The sequence below is a fragment of the Pelodiscus sinensis genome, chromosome 8, assembly GCF_049634645.1.
Source record: "Pelodiscus sinensis isolate JC-2024 chromosome 8, ASM4963464v1, whole genome shotgun sequence".
NCBI lineage: Eukaryota > Metazoa > Chordata > Testudines > Trionychidae > Pelodiscus > Pelodiscus sinensis.
In genome coordinates this window covers 10,123,569-10,144,864 of record NC_134718.1, presented here as the reverse complement: position 1 = coordinate 10,144,864, position 21,296 = coordinate 10,123,569, and the positions used below count along the sequence as shown (strand labels likewise).

At 41.7% G+C, this 21,296-nt stretch overlaps 1 protein-coding gene across 27 annotated transcripts in view; it reads left to right on the top strand.

Moving 5' to 3' along the window:
* The window catches only part of KCNMA1 (potassium calcium-activated channel subfamily M alpha 1), a 742,164-nt gene that overhangs the window by 273,630 nt on the left and 447,238 nt on the right, over window positions 1-21,296 (top strand). The window lies entirely within an intron of this gene.

The following is a 21,296-nucleotide window of genomic DNA, read 5'->3' as shown; positions in this document are numbered from 1 at the left end:
AATTTATTTTACATCTCATTAAATCTGTGAATGAGATGTGAAATTAATTTCTCTGTGCTCCCGGAAAGGAAGTGAGAACTGTGTAGATTAAACTTCAATTGAAAGTGAGGGAGTAGAGCTGTTATGTCATGGAGGAGCTGAACTCTAAGAACCTTCAATCATGGCCCTCAAAATCTCTCTCAGAAAGCCATATCCCATGGGAACAGGCATCCATGAAGTGCTGGGGGAAGGAGAGAATTCATTACAGGTCTGGTCATAGGGGAAATGTGCCAACTGAAGAAATTTAATTGTCAGGGAAAGGACTGTTGCATAAATGGATTTACTTTTTAAAAGAAGTCTTTGAATACAAGATTTAACTTTGCTCACTAAAGAGGTACATTATGCACCTGGTGAAGACAACAAAATGGGCCTCAGTTCCCATGAATTTCTTAATTCCTGGCTCTCAAGCTGTATCTGAAAGGTTAACTTGGTCCTCCTTCATGAAGGAACCTAGCACCCCTGTTTTAACTTGTTTGTGGAAGGCCAGGGAAGAGTTGTTGTCAATGTCTCAGGGAACTAACCGATTCATACGGTAAAACAAACATTGACCATAATTCACATTAATGATAAGTTCAGTTTATTCTTGACAAGCTCTTGCAAAAGGCCAGGTATATTGTCAATTACTGTGAGCATTTACAGCTGCAGCACATTGCAGATCTAGTGGAAAACTGAGCAAAGTTGTGTGAAGGGATTGAAATAACCCTATGTGACCGCTCTGGATGGCTTGTCAAGATCTCATACTGCAGGGTTCATCCCTTGACAATCTTACATAAGCATTACATTTTAAATATGTGACCTTACCTTCCAAAAATGAGTAGGGGAACAGAGGGTCAAGGGTTTTCAAATGCTTCCAGGGAGAAAACCAGAGAACATACGTAGGCAGACGTCTTTTCTAAATAGAAAAATTTCCTTTAGACATCAGCAGGACTTTTAAGAAATGAATCTTTGCTATGTTTCTCTTCTATGGCTGATGCAACTCAAGATGCTATGTATTTCATGAGGCCTGCTAACAAACTTGTGGGATATTAGACAACTCTGCCCTGCATTTTTGCATCCCCAATATGTTGAATTCATATTGTCATTTCCGTGCTAAAAATATTACAGCTTTCCTGGGCAGTGGATGGAGAGTGAGGGGGGGAAAAAAAGAGCCTTTCATACCCAGTCCCTAAATAAATTACTGCAAGGGTATTCTCATGGGAAGAAGGGTATGAGGTAATTTTTCTGTTTTAATATGAAGTCACCTCTTGCAGCTACCAGTGAATAGTTGTAGCTAGATTTTAAGTCTGTGCTGCCTCCAGTCCTGTACATCTTATCAGAGATTGAAATGTGCAGTAGGTTTGAAAGCAATTCACGGGGAAGAGGGGCTTGTTAAATAAAAAGAGATGAGGACTATGGAGGTTTTGAATTTGTCTGTTTAAATCTGTTAATCTCCTTTCTGTCCTACTCCTGGGCTACGTCTAGACTGGCATTATTTTCCGGAAATGCTTTTAATGGAAAAGTTTTCTGTTAAAAGCATTTTCGGAAAATAGCATCTAGATTGACATGGACGCTTTTCCGCAAAAGCATTTTTTTGCGGAAAAGCGTCCATGGCCAATCTAGACACTAGACACGCTTTTGTGCAAAACAAATCTGAGCTGTCTACACTGGCCCTTTTGCGCAAAAGTTTTGCACAAAAGGGACTTTTGCCCGAACGGGAGCAGCACAGTATTTCTGCAGAAAGCACTGATTTCTTACAGTAGGAAGTCAGTGCTTTTGCGGAAATTCAAGCGGCCAGTGTAGACAGCTGGCAATTTTTTCGGAAAAGCAGCTGATTTTCCGGAAAAACTGGCCAGTCTAGACACAGCCCTGGTGTTATCTTTGGTTATACATTGGTAACTCCATTCAGGGAGATGTTCAGGACAGTTCAAGGGGGCATAATACTCCCGTTAGCAAATGTCTATAGACACCTACAGTTAAACAAAGTCTGAGAGCTCCTAACCAGAGAAAAATTACTTTTAAGTCTGAGCTGAGAGAAAGATAGAGTAAGAGTTACTTATTTTTTCCTGTTAAAAATGTCAGTTTGATCAAGAGACCAGATCCACAAACAGAACTAAAATGGAATTGAATGAGAACATCCAATACTGCTGGCCTTGTGATTGGATTATGCCCCCAAATTGGGAAAAAGCGGGCTTGAAGGAAAGCTGAAGGCAGTTCACCTGACCTTTTGGGTGTTATCAAATGACACATCTTTGGAGGGTTTCTTCTGCTTGAGGAGCACTTCTAACCACTGTGGCTGGGGCGGAGGTGAGGAGCAGAGAGAGAGAATACCATAGCAGCATAGTTCTGGTGACAAAGTACCACAGGACAGGATTAACTGGTCCTCATTTCAGAATCTGCATGGACACAGATTTGTTAGAATATGGTGAGTGACTTTGGAAGTTGCCCTTGTGAACGTATCGTCTGGCATGTGTGCAGTAGTGCCTGATAAGTTACTTACAATATAAGGGAGTCTGAATCTCACCATTAAGACTCGTTCATATGCAATTGCGGATTTAGGTTATAGAAGCATCTAACTTTCACGGTTCTGTTTTGTTTTTTATTTGAAGAAAACTATGAGATTTGAGAGCAAACCAATGAGTTGACTAAGACAGATTTTAAAAAGGTTCTAAAATTACTGCAGAAATGATTGTGTTTGTCCTTGGATTGTGTTTGTCCTTGTCTGTGGTCACATGACCTCCAGATTATGTTGCTGGTACACATTTGTGTTGTTTGGCCTTTGGCACAGTTGAAATGCCATGGGCCATGTTAGCCTTATCCTTTCCCATTAGGATTCAGAAATATAAATTGTATTCATTTAGTAGGGCTGCCAAAAATTAGGCACAAATGAACTTCATTCCAAATTTGGTTCTGTTTTTTTGTGAACAAATAAGGGGGCGGGCACAGGAATCCCTTACATATATATACACAGAATAATACAGAGACACACTACTGTTTCAGATTATAACACCTTAAAAAGCCTTCTACACACCCACAGATATGCACATGATGCCAGAAGGGTAAATTCAATGTTATTCCATCCATCTCTTGCACCCAAATTAGGATGACTCAGAAGAGGAACATCATATGTAAATAAACCTTTAGATTTTTAATCAATTGATTTCTACTGTCAAATCCTATCCACTCTAGTAAAAATATGGTCCCATGGCAGCTTTGAAAATCTCCACATTAAAGACTAAACTTAATGTTGAAAACTTAAAACAAAATGCTCCAAAATAAACCCCCGCTTTCAATCTCTCCTCTAAAACTCGCCTCCGCTGGGAACCGTCTGCAAATTATTTCATGACACCTGGGCAGAGAGGGTGCCTGCTACACCAAATTACATAAATTCACACTTCACTTCATCTCCACCCTAGCTTTTTCTCACTACCTATTGTGTTAAATTTAGATTGTAAACTACCTCATATTTCCTATGTGTACAGTACTCAGCGCAATAAGGCCCTAATTCCTGATTGGGATATCTAAGCACTACCATATTACAAACAAACAGAGAGAGAGAACGTTTATTTGTTTCTGTCTATCACCCATCACGCCAGTGGTATCTGGTGGTACATACACATAGTGAAAGCAAGGGAGAGAGGGACCAGTTACTTCTGAGACTTGCCAAACAAAATGTAATATGTCATTTTAACCCACAACACAATTTAATTCTATTTGATTATTAAAAATACTAGAATATGAAAGAGTTGGTCTTCGGGGAGATTATTTAATGCGACTTTTGATGTACAAATTCCCAAATCACGAATCACCCCAGCCCCCAATCACTACATTGGCCTCCGAAAATCAAGATTAATAAAATAATAATGATAATAAATTAATAAACAAGGGGCGGAAGGTGGTTTGCTTTTCTTTTTGGTCTCTGACACTTATGGCACAATTACAGTACATTTTCAAGCTCTTCTCCACAATCATGAGAGCTAGAAATTTGAGACCTTAAGATGCATTGGGTATTGTGATATACACCATGAAAACACTGATGTAATGTGCAAGCTTTATAGAATATAGCTTTAAAAAAATACAGCGCTAGAAGAGAAGTTATGACATTTGTGAATGTGTTTCTGTAGAATGTATAGGTTCAGTAAACCATAATATTGGCTGCTACAATTTAAGGTTTAAAGGGTATTGCATTCTAATATCATTGTCAGATACTTAAAAATTATGTTGCAGATATTTTTAAATTTAACTTCAGAGAATTTTTTTCCTTTCTTGTCAAATGAGTAAAAACTCATTGTGCTCTCCTATAGTTGTATACATCTTTTTCTAATTATATTACTGGGGAAATGAAACGGTCCTTTTTTCTTCCAGGTTGGGTGACCTTATCATAAATGTAGTGTAAAGTTATTCAGGTAGTGGAAATCTACTTGTTAATCAACTGGGATTGTATCTTGCTAGTATCTGAAGACAGTCCTGTCATGTTCTGTTGATATCAGCTGGCATTTTATTATTTTCTAAAACCCAGTAACTCGAAGGCTGATAGCAGCATTCATGTTTCCATAAAAGGTAATATTTTGTGGACAGTAAAGCAGGAGAGTGGATTTAACATTATTTTCAAGTATTGAAACATATAATCTAAAATGTTAGTTCCCTAAATCAGTGGGTGTGTATATATATATATATATATATGAGAGAGATTTCACGAAGTACAGAACTCAGTAGTGAGATTTTTTTTTTATGGGTATCAACAAGTTGTGAAGAGAAAAACTGTCTTGACAGGAAGATAGAGAACGTATCTTCACCTTGATTGGATGGATAGTTTTTTCTTAGGAATGACCAGTCTAAATATTGTCAGACTGTTCTGGGAATGTGCATTATCCACTGCACATTTAGATTAAAAGACAATCCAAAGTCTACATTTTCAACAGTAACTGGGGATTTTAGGTGCCTCAGTTTTTAGTTATCCATCTCACAACATCTTAAAGAGTATATGCTCAGTACAGTAAGAAAATCAGATGCTGTTAAGACATCTTAGGTTGAACACCCAAAATATATTTTCAGATTGTATCCCAGAGTCCTTCCTGATTCAAATAGATTATTTTCTGCCATACAAAACTAACATCTGGATTATTTTAAGGCTTCCATTGTGTGAATCTTGATCAAAGAATACCCTCGATGAGTGGCATTAAATGATTAAGTTATTAAGGAAGCAAACATAATTTGTAAAGCCTGTCCAATAAGAGTGTTTACACAAATTTTTACGAGGATCACTTCTTTTCTTGCTCATCCATTAATATCCCTCCTTCCATACACACATATCTCTGGCTGCAGAGCATATAAAGAAGGGAAATTATAGTAGAAATTACTCTAAATTCTATATAATCTGTCAAATACTTTAAAATTGGTTTAACTTAAAAAATGACAGCTCTCTGAAATTTAGTAGAATTCCATATTATTAAAATAGCATTCTAAATTTTAATCTTGTGCATAGACTTTTTAATAGCTTCAACTTTCTCTGCAAATTGTGGGTAGTACTCACAGAGATTCAATTTAAATACTGTCAAGCAAGACTGATTTCCAGTATTGCATGACAGCTATTTTTCCCCCTACAAGAAGTGAGTTAATTTTTTCAATACATCAAATTTGATTTTATAGGAGGCTAGATAGGAATTTTGCTCCCTGCTGCTGTTGGTCCAGTTTCTTTTCTTCCATTTATACAGAGCCCAGAAAATTTAATTTCAGTTTGGTATCCCTCATTACTTTAGATGTAAGCTGCCATTCATAGTGCAGACTTTTTTAAAGTATGTTGAGAAAAGTTCATAATCAACAAAAATGAGTTGTCTAATTATATCTCTTCTAAATACCTTAAAGTGCTGTCATTTTGTTGTTATTCATAGTAATCAACCTGTTGCAAAGGCTTAAAAATTAAACTTAAAGGCTACAGTTGCGTTCAATGTTCCCTCTAATTTTTTCCACCAGTGTGCAGAATAAATTTTGTTATGTGCACTGAGGTATGTGCAGCTGTGCAATGAAAACACATGCTGCTGGCTGTGGGTACTCTGCTAATTGACTGAGCGGCACCTGAACCTCTCCTGGATGGCCACCCATGTGCTCAATTTACAGGGAACACTGATTTTGTTTGGGGCGGGGGGGCTCAGGAATTGGTAATTTCTTGTTTTTCACATCTCGGTCACCAGATCACTGGAAGTCATTATCTGTCTGGCTTTTTTGGTCCATGTGAAATGAATTGATAGCTTCAGTTCACTTGCTGAAGTACAGGTGCTACTGCAATTCCTGCTACTTGGCAATCTTAGGTCTGTGGCTATTGTTTGAAGTGGGATGTAAAAGGTTAACTGGCTGGCACCATCCTTAACAGGTGATGCTTACTGGTTCCAGTTAACCTGTGCGGGCTGGAACAGCTCCTTGCCTGCCACAGGCAGGGGGTTGCTCCAGCCCTGCAGGGGCCTGCCATGGACAGGGGCTGCTCTGGATGCCTGGGGGAGGGCCCAGCAGGGGAGGGGTATAGGCATGCTGCTTCTGGCCAGCCATGGGGAGCAGCTGCTCCAGTTCAACTGGGCCCCCATTAATTGGTCATCCAGTTAAACGTGAAGTAAACTTCACGTTTAACCAGTTAGCCAGTTAAACAGGATTTTACATTCCTAGTTTGAAGGTGCATAAACACTTGTCCCTGTTTGCAGCGGATGCCTGGAACGACCCCTGCCTGCGGTGGTGGGCCACTCTAGCCCAGCCATGGTGGGGAGGGGAAGGAAAGCAAAGGGAGGGGGTTGCTCCAGCCCTTTTTCACTCACCCACTAGCACTGTGCAGCTCAAGGTTGAGTCGTTTTACAGAATGCTTGCATGCCTTGCAATTCCTGTCACGAGAAGATGTCAGCCCCTTCTTAAGCACCGAGGCAAGAGACAAATCATAGCTCCTCTGTGGGAAAAAAAAATGGTGGTAGAATCCCAGAGCTCTCCAGACAGTGGCTATGCACTCCACAGGTATGTTGGCCCAAGAGAGCCCACTGTTACAGGGCCCAGCCCCCATGTACACAGAAATGTCTTACCAGCCATTGTGGCTGGGTGTGGGGTTACTGGACCTTTCCCTTGCTTGCCTCCTCCAATTACTGGCCTCTGGCTGGGTCTTCTGGGACTTTGCCCTCTGGCCAGATCACTTAAAAGTTCAATCTTCTTCCCAGGCTTCCTGGTTCAGCTATGACTGCTCAGGCCCCAAGCCAGCTTTTCTCAGGAGGCCTCTTCAATGTCCCTTTGCCTGTTGCTCGACTAGCTCAGTAGCATACCCCATTCTGCCTACTCTGAGTGGCATAGTTGTCTTAAACCTTGACTCTGCCTCATTCAGAACCTTCCAGTCAAGTGCAAAAGAGATTGCACCATACCATGATGCAATATCCCCGTGCCCCCCAGCTAAAAAGCTGTGTGCCAGGCTGCTAGCTGCTGCAGCAGCACAGTCATCTGCAGCCTGGAGAAAGCTGTGCACCAGCTGAGTGCAATTGTACACTTTTTAGTGGGGATTGTGAGCACCTGGGCAACAGTCACTGGGTTAACAGTGCAGCTAGAGAGAAAATGGAAAGCAAAGGCAGCTCAGGAAGGTGAGCTTGGGTTGAGGAGGGGAGACTACAGGGAATCCTGTCTTTTCTACAAGCCAGTGTTGCCTGTTGTTGTAAAGTTTAAGGAAAATAGCCTTTCAGGTGTTTGTGACTGCAAGACCCTCTGAACTGCCCGAGTAGTGAGGTTCAGGTGCCCTGTGACAAGCGACATGGTTATTACAATACAGGTAAAATTTTGCCCCTGTATGTTTAATGTGATTTAAAAAGAAAATATGCTAATGTTGTCCTGGCTAGCACTGATGTATCAAGAAGATAAGCTACAAGAAGCAAGATGATAAATATTGTTGACTACGCTGTTGGGATCCTTTTAAAAAATGTTGTGATGCTAAAATAGAACTTTTCCTTTTGATCTTATTTGTCAGAGAATTATGCAGCACCCTAATTGAGCATAATAGATATGCTACTGGAATGGCCTATACTGTAAATGTTTCAATATTGTATGGATAAAAGCAGGCCAGAAAGGTACTAAAGGAATGATTTTCAATTCTTCCTTTGCTTTTCATTGAAAGTTTCTGAACTCTTATCCACCTGAACATAAAACTGAAAGGCAGTGAGAATTACTAGCAAAACTTTCCATTTTGCACTTATAATTTCAGTAATTCAAAGTCATCCTTCCATCTCTGTGTAATGCCAAGTGTTAGAAGTCCCTTAAATTGTTTAGTGTAGGTAGAAAAGGCGGTGGAGTTACAATGGAGTTGTCCTCCTTTATCTGTCACTAAATGTGCTGAAATTATAAAAGGCACAACAGTCCTGTTATAAGGTTAGACCCAGCGTCTGTTTGAAACTCAGCTCCTAATGCTCTAAAATCCCCACATGGTTACTGAAGTTCTATTAGTGACCCAAATTTGGGGGCATTTGACACAGAGGGGATACAGCTGAGCCCTCAAAAAAGCATTTCTTAAAGCTGAGAGACTTTTGGCAACTGGTTTTGTGTTCAAATCATATAGAGAGAAAAAACAGGGCATTTAATATTTGAAGGTCACACTAGCAGAGGTCACGAACTTCTTAGCTCTGCTCCCTGCCCTTGTGAATGTTCTGCCATCTGGGGGCCTCTGCCCATCTGCAGGGTAATAGCCCCATCCCTGGTCAGCAGTGGACATGCTGAGGGGAAAGGTAGTGGTGCACATGTCTCAGCTGTTCTCAGGCTGTATTCTTCTCCATTAGGTCTTCTTTCACAGTATCTCACTGAGATGAATGGGCCTACTGAACACTTGAATCCCAGGCTGGAAAAAAATCTGAGAATGAAGTGTAATCCTTTGCCTCCCTCAAGGCTCTTTGTTTTTAGGAATGTACCATGAGTGGAGCAGAAGATTTGGAAGACGCTGAAACTGGTTTTGAAAAGAAAATACATTACACATGCAAATACTCCCTGGGAGAGGTGAATGCAGGGGCAGGAGCAGGGTGACTAGAGGAGTTAGGTTCTGCAGCTAGGGATAGGGACATTATGCCCTGGGCTACACTAGGGAGTTATTTCAAAACAACCTCCCTTCAGGTTGAATGAATAAGTAGAGCATCCACACTACCAAGCCTATTGTTTTGAAATAATGGGCCATTTATTTCAAAATCTGTACTCCTGCTTGTCTCAGGGAATAGTTATTTCGAAATAGCAGTAGTTTGGGCTCTCCGGTGCCGCTATTTTGAATTACTCTGGGGATTCATTATTTCGAACTAATTACTCCCTAGTGCTTCCCGGGGCTCTAAGTTGAGGTAGCACGTCCGCAGTAACAGAACCTGCCTCAGACTCATTTTGAGGCTTCCACGCTATTTCGATTTTGTTATTTCAGGAGTTATTACATCGATTTTAGTTAGTTTGAAATAGTTTCCTAGTGTAGACATGCACTATACGGAGGAATGGAAACTGGGAATGGATGGTAGGGGAAAGGCTTCAGGGAAAGGGGTCAGGATGAGGGGAGAAGGCAGGAGGGACTGCAGAATGTGAGGGGCAACAGAGGAGGCTGGTGGGTTATCATGCATGGGAGGGTCTGTCCGTGCTGGATTCTCTCCCTTCAGTGTATGTGCTGGGATGAAAAGGAACCCTACCCTCTGTAGAGGTCTGAGCCCTTCTCTCTACCTGCTGGGATGCGAGGCTGCTGCTTTTCTGGTGCCTCTTTCCCTGCCCCTCCATGTAGGCTGGGATCGGCGCCGTGGGGGGAAAATGATGCAAATTTAGACATGTGACATCCAGCAAATGACTAATTAGATCCAAATAATCCCAGAGAGTGGGATGGGGAGTCTACCCACGGTGGGGTGGGAGCATACTTTGGAGGAGGAGGGGCAGACTGAGTGGCTGGGAAAGCTGGGATAGGATTAGTCCCATCTAGACTGGGACTGGGTGAATGAAGGGCCCAACTCAGATCACAGATGGAAAACACTGGCATTAAACTAGGCCAATTGTTTTTCAATACCTGATGAGGTAGGTCCAGGGATATCCTTGATGCAGGAGTGTAAATTTGTGCAACTTTGTGCAGTCTGTTGCATTCCAGAGAGAGAGACACTCGCCGTCTGAGCTAGAGATAAAATGTACAAATATATGTAAAGACTATTTCTGGGTATAGCTGGAACTCTGTAATTTAAAAATATACATAATTTACCTTACCCTGTCTATTGTTTACAGTAATCTGTTACGTATTTTCCTGCATGTCTTCCCTCTTTTCTTTCTCCCTTTGCCCATGAAAGCTTATGCTCCAATAAATCTGTTAGTCTATAAGGATCCACAGGACTCCTCATCGCTTCTGCTATTATGGACAGTTTATTAAGCACTTACAACACGGATCATGTCATTGAAGCAATGTCTATTGCAAACACTTCTCTGAGAGCGGCTGAAACTGTGCAGCCAACTTAGTTCTTTAAAAATAAGATATATATGTTTTTCCTACAGAAACATATTGTTTGCTTGATATGAATGGGACAGGTGTAAAGAATTTGGTTGCATTCCTAAATCTATGGGCACTGTGGAGCATTAGGTAACTACTCTACTCTCCTCCAGTGAGTGCCTGAGAGAGATCGCACTGATAACGCCACACCGAAGGTAGAGTGCAAGAGAGGGCAGACAATCCTCAAAGCTGGTGGTTTTCTCTATAATTAGATTAACGACCCCACTAACAGAAGAGCTTCTGCAGTACCACACTGGTTACTGGAAGCCAAACACACTGCCTTGATGCATTCCAGCTCTTGGGTCACATCCAGGCAACTTAATCTAATATAGCGAGAACTCATTTCACTTTATCCTTTCCCAAAGGATCAAACTCACACTGCTAGGTCAAACTCAAATCTTACCCAAATAGCATGCTGATCCTTAGTAAGCTAATTAGATATTTATCCAATACAAGCAGAGTTACAAACAATAGATCATATACATACAACTGATTGCAAAATCAGGATTATAGATTTGACAGTCCACAGGCTATAGTTCAGAATGCTCCTCTTAAATGTAAATCCTAGAGAAGGAAAAAGGCAACATGGAGATGTTTCATGGTGTCTCTTTATAACCTCTACCATGTGCATGGAAATGTATTGTCCCAAACAAAGCCACAGTGCCTGTCTGGGGAAAGTTACTGGGCCGAAAGGGAGTCCAGAGTTATATAAGCATATCGCATGTCCTTGCCTGTTTTGCTGAATGATGGGGGTGGGGAGTGGCCATTGCTCCTTGCTGTTGCAGGCATCCTCAGGAAGACTCGTCTGTGCAAGATGTGTTTCTTTAATGGTCCATTGTGAGAGGAGAGTGTCCTCGAGAGGCCATCAGCACACAACTGCCTAGCCCTAATGTAAATTACATTGCAGTGGTGGGGTTAACCAGGAATACTATCAGGTTTAAGATACAAGTACGTAGCCAGTATTCATAATTTCCTATGCAAAGATGAAACATGCATATGAACAGGATAGTTCTACTTAGCAAATCATAACTTTTTGCATTGACTTCTTCCATGACACACTTTGTGCAAGATTTGCTGCAACTGTATAACAGTAGTAGCAATAATGATACAAATCATCATAGTTAATTCTATAGCATCACATTCAGTTTTCCCAACAGGCTTAGTTCACCCCATGTAAACGTGTGTGTACCCTATTTCATCTGCGGTGTATTGAAAATGTGAAGTGAGAGCTTGTAATTGAGAGCTTGTCATTTAAATGGCTTCCTGGTCCTACTTGTGGGCTAGGTGGCTCTGATGGAGGCCACATGATCTGTGCAGACTACAAAGAGCTGGGCTTGAGCAAGTTGGGCTGAGTTGTGGCTCTCTGTCATAGCTAGCTCTGTTATCTCGCTCTGACACGTCAGGGTTCTAGAGTCTAAGAAATACAATAGTGTGACATTGGGCTCCCTATGAAATGCTTTAATTTATGCAAGTGCTGGGAACATAACCAGTACTCAAGAAGAGACTCACCGCATGAGGGTGTGGAAGATGGGTAGGTGACAGTATTACTATCACACTTTACTAGGGAAGGGCAGCTTTGAATTAAAGCTGGAGTTCATATGGGTCCCATGGACAGAAATGCTTTGGGACAGGCATGTCTAGCAGAGTTTCTATTGCTGGGGCAACTGCACTCAAGCATCTAGTCTTTATTTGCCTCACCGAGTCTCCCAGTTTCACCAACTGTGTTACTTTCCCTGCTCTGTCACTGTGTGCTGCTATTCTAAATTTGCCTTCCCTTTGGTCACCACTGGGTTTGTTTCAGTTTGTTGTTCATTCTAACATTAGCTGATTTCAAGCTCTCAAGGAACAGCAGCTGACCTCAGGCGAGACTGATGGGAGGGATGTAATGAGGGCACCAGCTTGTATGGGGGATGTAACCCTCCTTTTTGACCCCCCCCACATAACTTGTTCCCACCCCCAGCCTGAGGCCCCCTTAGCTCTCCCTGTCTCCCTTCCCCATGGTGCATGGGAGGAGAGTGTGCTTTCTTTTCCCGGACACACCCTTCTTTTGTATTTTTGTCGGTGATGATGTCCTGATTCCAAACTCTGTTGGTTTGTGATAAGGTAAAAGCACATCTTCAAGGCAAAACTTTGGCACCTATGTAGAAGTTAATAATCTTGTTAAACGAATGTATTGGTATTGCTGGAGTGCCTGGAGGCCTCTGTTTAATCCTGAAGCCCCATTATACTAAGCCCTGTACAAATGTATAGTGAATAGGGGGGACTGTATTTCCTTATGCTAAGTATGGAACACCTGGTAAAATTACTCCTATTCAAGAAATTTGGCCATCTGTCAATCAGAACTGTGAAATAAGTTGACTAAGCCCCTGCTAAAAATACTGCATAATTGGATTCTCTTTATTTACTTCTGTCGCGGCGCGTCGGGGTTCCCCCAACTCCTACACCCCCGTAATGGCACGAACAGACTCCACCAGCCAGTAGAATAGAGGGAGTTTATTGCTTCTCTAGAATACAGCACAGCATAGATGTAATCTGGATACAGGGCAAGCCTAGGATGCTTCAGCTCCCCCTTTGAGATGGGGGAGACTGGGCCCCTAAATCCCAGCCCCTTGCTTAGGCTGCTTCCCCCGTGATACCAGACAGGAACTAAAACTCTCTTCCAGCCCTGCCCCCCAGCCAGGTGCTGGTCTCCGTCCTCCTTCCTTTGTTTCTCCCTGGGAGGCTGAGCCTGGGTGCCTGGGTTAATCCACATTTGGGAGAGTCAGTGAGAATCTCCCATCACAGCGCAGGGGGACCCCGGGTCACAGAGCAGACGGCACCCCCACTACGCCACAACTTCTCTCACATACGGGGTGACTGACCAGTCAACCCTCCCTGCCTCACGCTTTCTGCCCACTGTGCCTGGCGGGGATGGTTCGGGTACCTGGCGTTGCATCTGTCTGAGCCAATGTGTGTGTGAGCACACAGGCTCACCTGCTCTCTCCGGATTCCTGCCAGGATTCACACCAGAACATGGGTAGCACAGAAGGCATGAGAGCTGCTTGCAGCTGCAAAGAAGGGATGACCTGGTTTGTATCTTTGCCCAGCGCACCTCTTCCTGCCCCCAGATACAGAGCAGGCAGGAAGGGGTAAATGCTAAGGGGCTTCAGTGGCCACAGCCTGGCCAAAGGAGGTGGCTCAGGCATTCTCTCCTACTAGGGGATGGAGCAGCTCTGTGACCCTTGAGGGTAGGACCCAGGGATATGGGGGGGGGGGGGGGGAGGAAAGGGTGCTAAGCCCCTACCCAGTTATGGAGTCTGTCAGTTTGAGAAGAGAACAAACCACCACCTTTTGCACATTCATCTTCATCATCAAACTTTGCACCACTCCATTCACCACTGGTGGTGGGCAGGTCTGGCTTGTGAGCAAGGATCCAGCCAGCAACAGAACCTGCAGGTACTGTTTGGGCAGGGGGGGAGGCAGAAAATATTGAACAGCTTGCCCATTTAAACAAAAACTCAGTCCATCTGCAGGAGGGCTTTAATACAGGAGTGTCCCATTAAAAAATGGGAGGTGTGGTTGCCATGCGTGTGTCTACACAGCAAAGTTATATGAATAGTGTATTTGAAGTTAACCTACTTACTGTGGTGTCTTCCATGCAATAAGATCAGCAGGCGCTACTCTACTGTCGATTCCAGCTACTCTTCTCGTCCTGGTAGAGTACAAGAGTTGACAGGAGAGATTTATTATGTCTAAGCAGACATGTTAAATGGACAGCTGGTGGATTGATTGCTGCAGCTTGTCTAGTGTAGACAAGCTCCTACTCCAGTGACTTAGTTGTCTGACGACACAATGCTCAGTATTACTGCTTTCCTTTCAACGTTCCGGTGTTCGGAGAATTCTGAGAGGAGAAATCTTTTGCAATGTTCTGGTCTGTGTTGTTAAAGGAAAATTTGCAACGTAGTATTTTTCATTTCTTGGTCAGCTACCAAATGAGCCAATGAATTGCTAATTCAGGTCTTTGGGTATGTTTTCATAATGAATTAGTTTCCACTTGGGTATGAGCCATGTAGCTTCACTAGGCAACTCGGCGTTCTGGAGAATATCCGTGTCTATTGTCAAAGAGAAGCATAGTTAAGTGTCCATTTCAGCACTTTGGTCTCTGCTTTGGCACACTCATTCTAAACTTCCTACTGAATGAGTGTCTGTCGCAAACCCATAACTAAAACTTACCTTGTCGCCAGTGGAAAATATCGCAGGTGATTCTCAGAGAATGAAATACTGCCTAGTGCAACAGAGGTGGCCCCTTTCATAAGAGGGAATATGCAAATATCATGAAGGGGTGGTGATAACATCCTTGGAATTACTTGTTAGCCAGGAGTGTTACTGTGGTGGATACAAGTTTTCACCCGTGTCCCCTTTACCTCTTATTACCCGGGGTAATAGTGAGAGTTCTGACTCTGGCTTTAAAATGAGGAAACATCTTTGGAGAAGGTGGTGCAAAAATGCAGCTGCTGTCCACGCCATGCTTCCCACACAATCTCTTCTTCAGGGTAATTGTTCATTGATCACTTCTTCAACAGAGCGGAAGGGTGGGCCAATGGTTTGGGGCACTAGTGTTGGATGAGGGGGACACAGCTTCAGGTCTCTGCTTTACCACAGACTTTCTGGGTGACCTCCAGGAAATTCACTAATCTCTGTCTCAGTTCTCCATCTGTAAAATGAGGATAATTTCATTGCCCTACTGCACAGGGGCGCTGTGAGGATACATTGGTTTAAGACTGCAAGCAACTCCGATACCACGGTTGTATAGGCCGGATAAGTACTGACGGGATCTAGGTAGCTAGTTACTGCTGCTTAAACCAAATGTAGAGGGAGGCAGTCAGTGATAATGCAGACTGTATAGGATGAAGAAGGAGAGGTTAGATAGCTAAATGGAGAGGCGTGTGTGTGTGTGTGTGTGTGTGTGTGAGTGAGTGTGTGTGTGTGTTTCATGGATGTGACTTCCAAGTCTATTCGGATCCGCTTCTCTCAAGAGCCACAACCCATTCCCCATCTGTGCCCTGGCAGGATTCCTGACCAATTCAAGAGTTTACTACTGTGTCTTTTTTTTTTTTTTAAATCCCTCTTTATATACTGGCTCATGTTTAGGAATCCATGCACGCATACATAAATATTTCTAATGCTAAGATTATTACCCTCTGGTTTTACTTTTAATATCATTGTAGACTTGTTTATCTCATTTATCACCGCTTTGCCCTTCGGGGTGACGTAAAAATTACCCGTGTTATGATTACTTTACTATAAAAATATTGTAAACAATAAATTAATTTATTCATTCCAAGATGTACTTGTTATCTAGTCAGTGCTGTCAGGTTTTACATTCTGGTGCTTCACTCTTGTATATCACTCTATTTGGGGCATGGAGGCAGGTGTGCTTTAGAAGAAGACGACAAGCACTCGGCCTTCTACAGTTTGATAGTTTCATATTAATAACACCACCTCAACAATGCTTCTAATGTATCTGCTACACCAGTAATGCAGGCACTTGTTTATCTACAAGGCTGTTCTGCAGCTGAGGGGAAGGAAGATTGGTGCCACTTCGAGGCTGCATCGAGTTCTAATTACTTGTTGATGTATATTGATTAGTTACTCATGCAGAGTAAAAATGCTGCAGAGGGCCAGCGGCCTTAATTGATGAGTGCTTAGAGTTGGAAACTAATCAGAATTTTTATGTTGAGATTAGTTTTACATAGTACTTACGGCATTTACTGATTAATGGATGTGGAGCTCAGTTTTGTAATCCTTACTCACAGTCTACGCCAGTGTTTCACAGATGTCGCCACCAGGGACTTTTGTTTGCAGTCACATCCTCCTGAGGGCTGGGGAGGGAGCAAAGCAGTGGCCCCTTCCCCAAGGACTGCCAACCAGACTTAGGCTCTGTCCCCCTCCAGAGTCATAAATGCTGGAGGAGGAGGCAGCTGATGTGAGTTCTCCTTCATAGAAGCAGTGGGACTCAGGCTGTAGGCTTCATCCCTGGAGTGGCAGGCAGCAGGCTCTGTGGCCTGAGGAAGGAGCCCAGCCACAGGGCTTCAGCCCTCAGCTGCTCCCATTCCTCTCCATCACCCCTAGTTCCTGCTGTCTCTCAAACGCACCTCTCCATCCAGGGCTTATTTAGTCCCTCTCTTCCCCTGACTGAGTAGTCTACTGTGAAAAGTGGTATTTGTATGTTTGTTAATATCGTTTCTCACTGCCTTCTAGCTAGCTAACAAGTCTGCTAAAAAAAGGTTTTAACATAAAAATATCACTTTTCACAGAAGCAGACTTACTAGAAAGAAGTATTAAAAAGGAAACAAAGAAGCAAAAGAAACAACAAGATGAATAGAAAAGAATAGACAACTGTACATTTTTATTACCTAGTCTATAAAAAAAAAACCCTACATAAATAAATGTGTTTTGGCCGTGTGCATATATATGCATCTATATTTGTTTTTCCTAAAGTATTTCAGGAAAAATGGTCAGAATAGCCATAAGCAAGAGTTGGTAGCTGCACCCTGAGGCCACCAAAAATTTTGTCTTGAGAAATCCCAGTTTTTGTTACCACAAGTTATTGGGCATGCTGTAAGAAAAACTGGAGGAAATTCGATGCCTTTTTTGTTTATTCAGGAGATCAGAGTAGGTGATCATAATACAGTAAAACTCCAATAGTCCGGCATCCAATAGTCCGGCACTCCTGATAGTCCGGCATCAAAATGGCAAGAGCCTAGTGAGTGAGCTTCGGCAAAAAATGAGTCACAAGGTAACAGCGGCAGCAGCTGAACTGAGCGAAAAGGGTAAAAAAGGGTTAAAAAAACCCTAAAACATTACAGTATACTGTATACAGTATGTACAATAAAAAGGGTTAAGAACACTGTATACACAGTATATACTATATGCAGTATATACATAACCAGCTTATAGTACCTCCTGATACTCCGGCATATCTGATAATCTGCCACCACCTAGGTCCCATAGGTTCCGGATTATCAGAAGTCTACTGTAGTTCTTTTTGGCCTTAAAATCTAGGAACATATGAATCAGTAGTTCAGGAGGGTTGCTGGGTCGGGTCCAATACTATTTTTAATGCCCTCTCCAAGCACCAATTTCACTGGCAGCATTTCACTGAAAGCCATTAATGTAAACTGAAGTGATGTTACCGAAAATAACATGGTTTGTCCAAAGTGTTAGCCCCATGTGTCTACGTAGGTTTACACTGCTGAGAATCTGGCCTATTGTTCCTGTCCTAAGAAGCTTGTGTAGTGCACTGTTGGATAAGAATAGTGTTTTCCAGAGGATTGATTTGTATACAGAACTTATTGTAGAGTGGGAGTAGGAACACAATGATAGTTCAGTTTCTACAGTTTGGAACACCTGGCTTGAATACAGCCAACAGTACTTGAATCCATGTCATCTATTGGAATTGCATTAATTGGACAAAGCTTTTTTGGCAGATATATCTGGGATGTGTCCTTTACTCTTCCCCCCCCCCCCCCCCCCAATAATGCTGTGCTGCAATAATATACTAATGGATGAATTCTGGCGCTACTGAGTGCATGTCAAGGGTTCATTAAATCGGCCCTTATGGTGCCCATAATGATCCTGGAACCAAATCCAAGGCTGAGAACCATCTTTGGGCCTAAGTGGTAAAGAAAGTTACCAACTTGCTGACCCACAAAATTCAGTTTTAAGTAGCTTTACTTGTCATCCTAAGCCCATCCTGTTAGAGTGATAGCGCCACAAAATGTCAAAATATTTGTAAATCTTCATTATAAAGCTACATACTCTTCTGGGTGATTTGTACTGCTGAGAACTAGTTCTAAGGGTAAAAGATTAGCCATCCTCCTTGCATAGGAGAGAGGATTTTGGCTGCAAAAGTCTAATTAATAATGCATTGCTCTGTAAGCAACATTCATAAATGTTAATACTATCAAATGTCATGGGATAATTCCTTTACTTGGGAGGAAGGAACATGCTTACCAGATCTGTTTTTGCCTATGCGATATTCAGAAATCATTCCAAGCTCACGTTACTATGTACGCAATAGCTAAAAGGGCTTGATGCGTTTAAAAAAAATCAAAACCTGAATCCTAACAATGTTACATAGGCAGGCAAAAAGAGCAGGATGTTTCTTCTTTTATTTTTTTTTTTTGTATAGTTTTGTTTCATTAGATGCAACAGTGATGGGCAATTTCGAAAATCCTAAGGAAAGTAGGCAGATAATGATTCTAGACACTGGGTCAGGATCTGAACTCTTTTACTATCTTTTAAACAGGTAGAGATGAAATCCATCCAATACTACTGGCTTTCACTTTCCACTCCTTTTTTTAGATGTGTGCCTGTCTTGCTGTCTGGAGTGGCTTATAACTCTGAGTGCATATCTCAGGGCAGATTGTCTGAAAATACCCAAACCGGTGGCATGCGCTATAGTTAGATTTCACCAAGTCAGTAACAAATAGGAACTCCTGGATCACTATACTGGTCTTAACCATAGAATCACAGTCAAGCTGGAGAGTCTAAGTCCAAGTAAACTGGACTTTGGGATAAAAGGGAACTTAAACCCCAAATCACACCAGATCAGGCTTCCCTCATTCCCAAAACGCCAGTCATCTACCCCATAGTTACTTTAGATTTTACACCAAAGACATAAGATTTGTTAGCTAAGGCCAGATCGATGCTAGGGGATAATTATGTAGCTGGAGTCAATATACTTTAGTTTGAACTTTGGCACCATCCACACAGTGGGAAGTTGATGGGAGAAAAGCTCCTGTGAACTTCCCTTACTCCTCGTGAGGAGTATGAGTACCAGAGTTGATGGGAGTGCTCTCAGCATTTGATTTAGCATGTCCTTACTAGACCAGCTAATTCAAACACTGCAAGATCAACCTGTGGAGTGTTGATTCATGGGTAAGTATAGATATGACCTAAGGAATAAAGGAGAATTGAGAGGTTAAAGCAGGCAAAATATATTTACAGGTGAATCACAGTTCTCAGTTACAAAGTTAGTGGTGTAATGAACTGTTTCCCAGAAGCCTTTTCAAGATCTCCAGCTTGTCTCGGGGGGAGGAGGGGTCGAGGGTCTCCACTTTGCATCTGTCACACTTCCAAACAGTTCAGAGAGAAAGGATCTTTCCATGAATTCAGTTCATACCACCTTCTCACTGGAACCAAGCTGACAACACCGTTGTTCATGTGCACTTTTCCTTTGAGTGAGAAATGCACTTAGTCTTTTGACCTTTGACCATCATGCATATTGGTCACATGCTTTGAAATCAGCATTTTATGTTGTAATGTCCTTAAATCCTTCATTGCCAGTTCTCGTGATTTCTTTAATGGGTTATTTAGGTGTCAAGGTATCCACAATATTAATTATTGCTTTTGTATTATAAAAGGAACAGAAGTGAAAACAATACATGTAACATTCCACTAATTTTGGGGAATATAGGTCTATTCTAATGCACAACTGAAACTAAACACTGAAATTCTGTTTTTTCATAGCACCTTCTGTTGGACTGGAGTTACATAGATTTCCCTCACTGAGTTCTGCTTTCAGTTTCAAATTAAATTTATTAAAACACTTGAGAGCAGACCCATCTGATTTATTTTATCTCGTTTGGTCTATCTCTCATCTTGTCATTCTTCAAACTATTCAGTATCCACACCAATTTGTAAGAGAGTGATTCAAAGCCATTGCTTTGATTCTCAAAAGATTTAATTCTTTAACCAGGAAAGCTCTCTACAGACTGTTTAGATCAGAGATTCTCAAATTGTAATCTAGAGATCAATATCTCTTGTTGGTGACTATATTAGTTTGATCATCATGGTATCTCAGGATTCCAGTATTTAGTCAAAATTATGGCTATGGATTTCAACAGAATAAAAATCAGTTATCAAAATCCTATGATAAATTTAAACATGTTAAAATGTATTATTGTGCCTTTGTTGAATTTTTTTTCAAGGGGGATTGGGCCAAAAAGGAGGATCCAGATGTTCACTTCTTCCTAATTTCAGAAAGTTTATCATTATTCTTTTTCTTTTTTTAATGGCATGCATTTAAATTTGCTTCCAAAGTTGCCTTGGCAGGCACTCATTGCAATCAAATGTCTGTTCTGCAAGTAGGGGGAAAAACCAACATAGCACAGTGTTCAATGTCTTAAACTCTGTTTCAGCCCCCATAAAACACTTAAGTGAATTCACTAGACTGAAAGGTATTAGCCCACTTCCTACACATGTGCTGTGGCTTCACACTAAACCGAAGTGTTGTGTAATGACAGTCTTATTGCTTATTTGATGCTTCACTGGGTTTAGAATTTTATATGACTTAGTAGCTTCTAAATGCTAATCACCCTAACAGATTTGAGTATCGCTCTCTGGAACATGAAAGCACTGGTTTTAGAGCTTTTTTTTCTCATTGGAAACAAATCATAGTCTTTTTATAATGACCTTTTGCAGCTGGAGAGATGCGTTAGACTTTTTACCATTCATCAGAAAACTCCTTACAATAAACAGTAGGCAGCAAAAAAAAAATATCAACACAATATTTTCTAAAGAATTGTTTAATTGTATTGTCATTTAATTACACTGTTAGTGAGCATACAAATAATATATAGTTACTGGGAAAACATCATGGACTTTCAATTTTCTAAATAAAATTCAATGTATATAAACATCTCTCCCTTATCCAGGGCAGGAAGAGAAGAATGCAATTGCTCAAATTGGAGTTTTGTTAGGACATCACTGTTAACACCACAATTTACATGGAAAAATTTTCCAC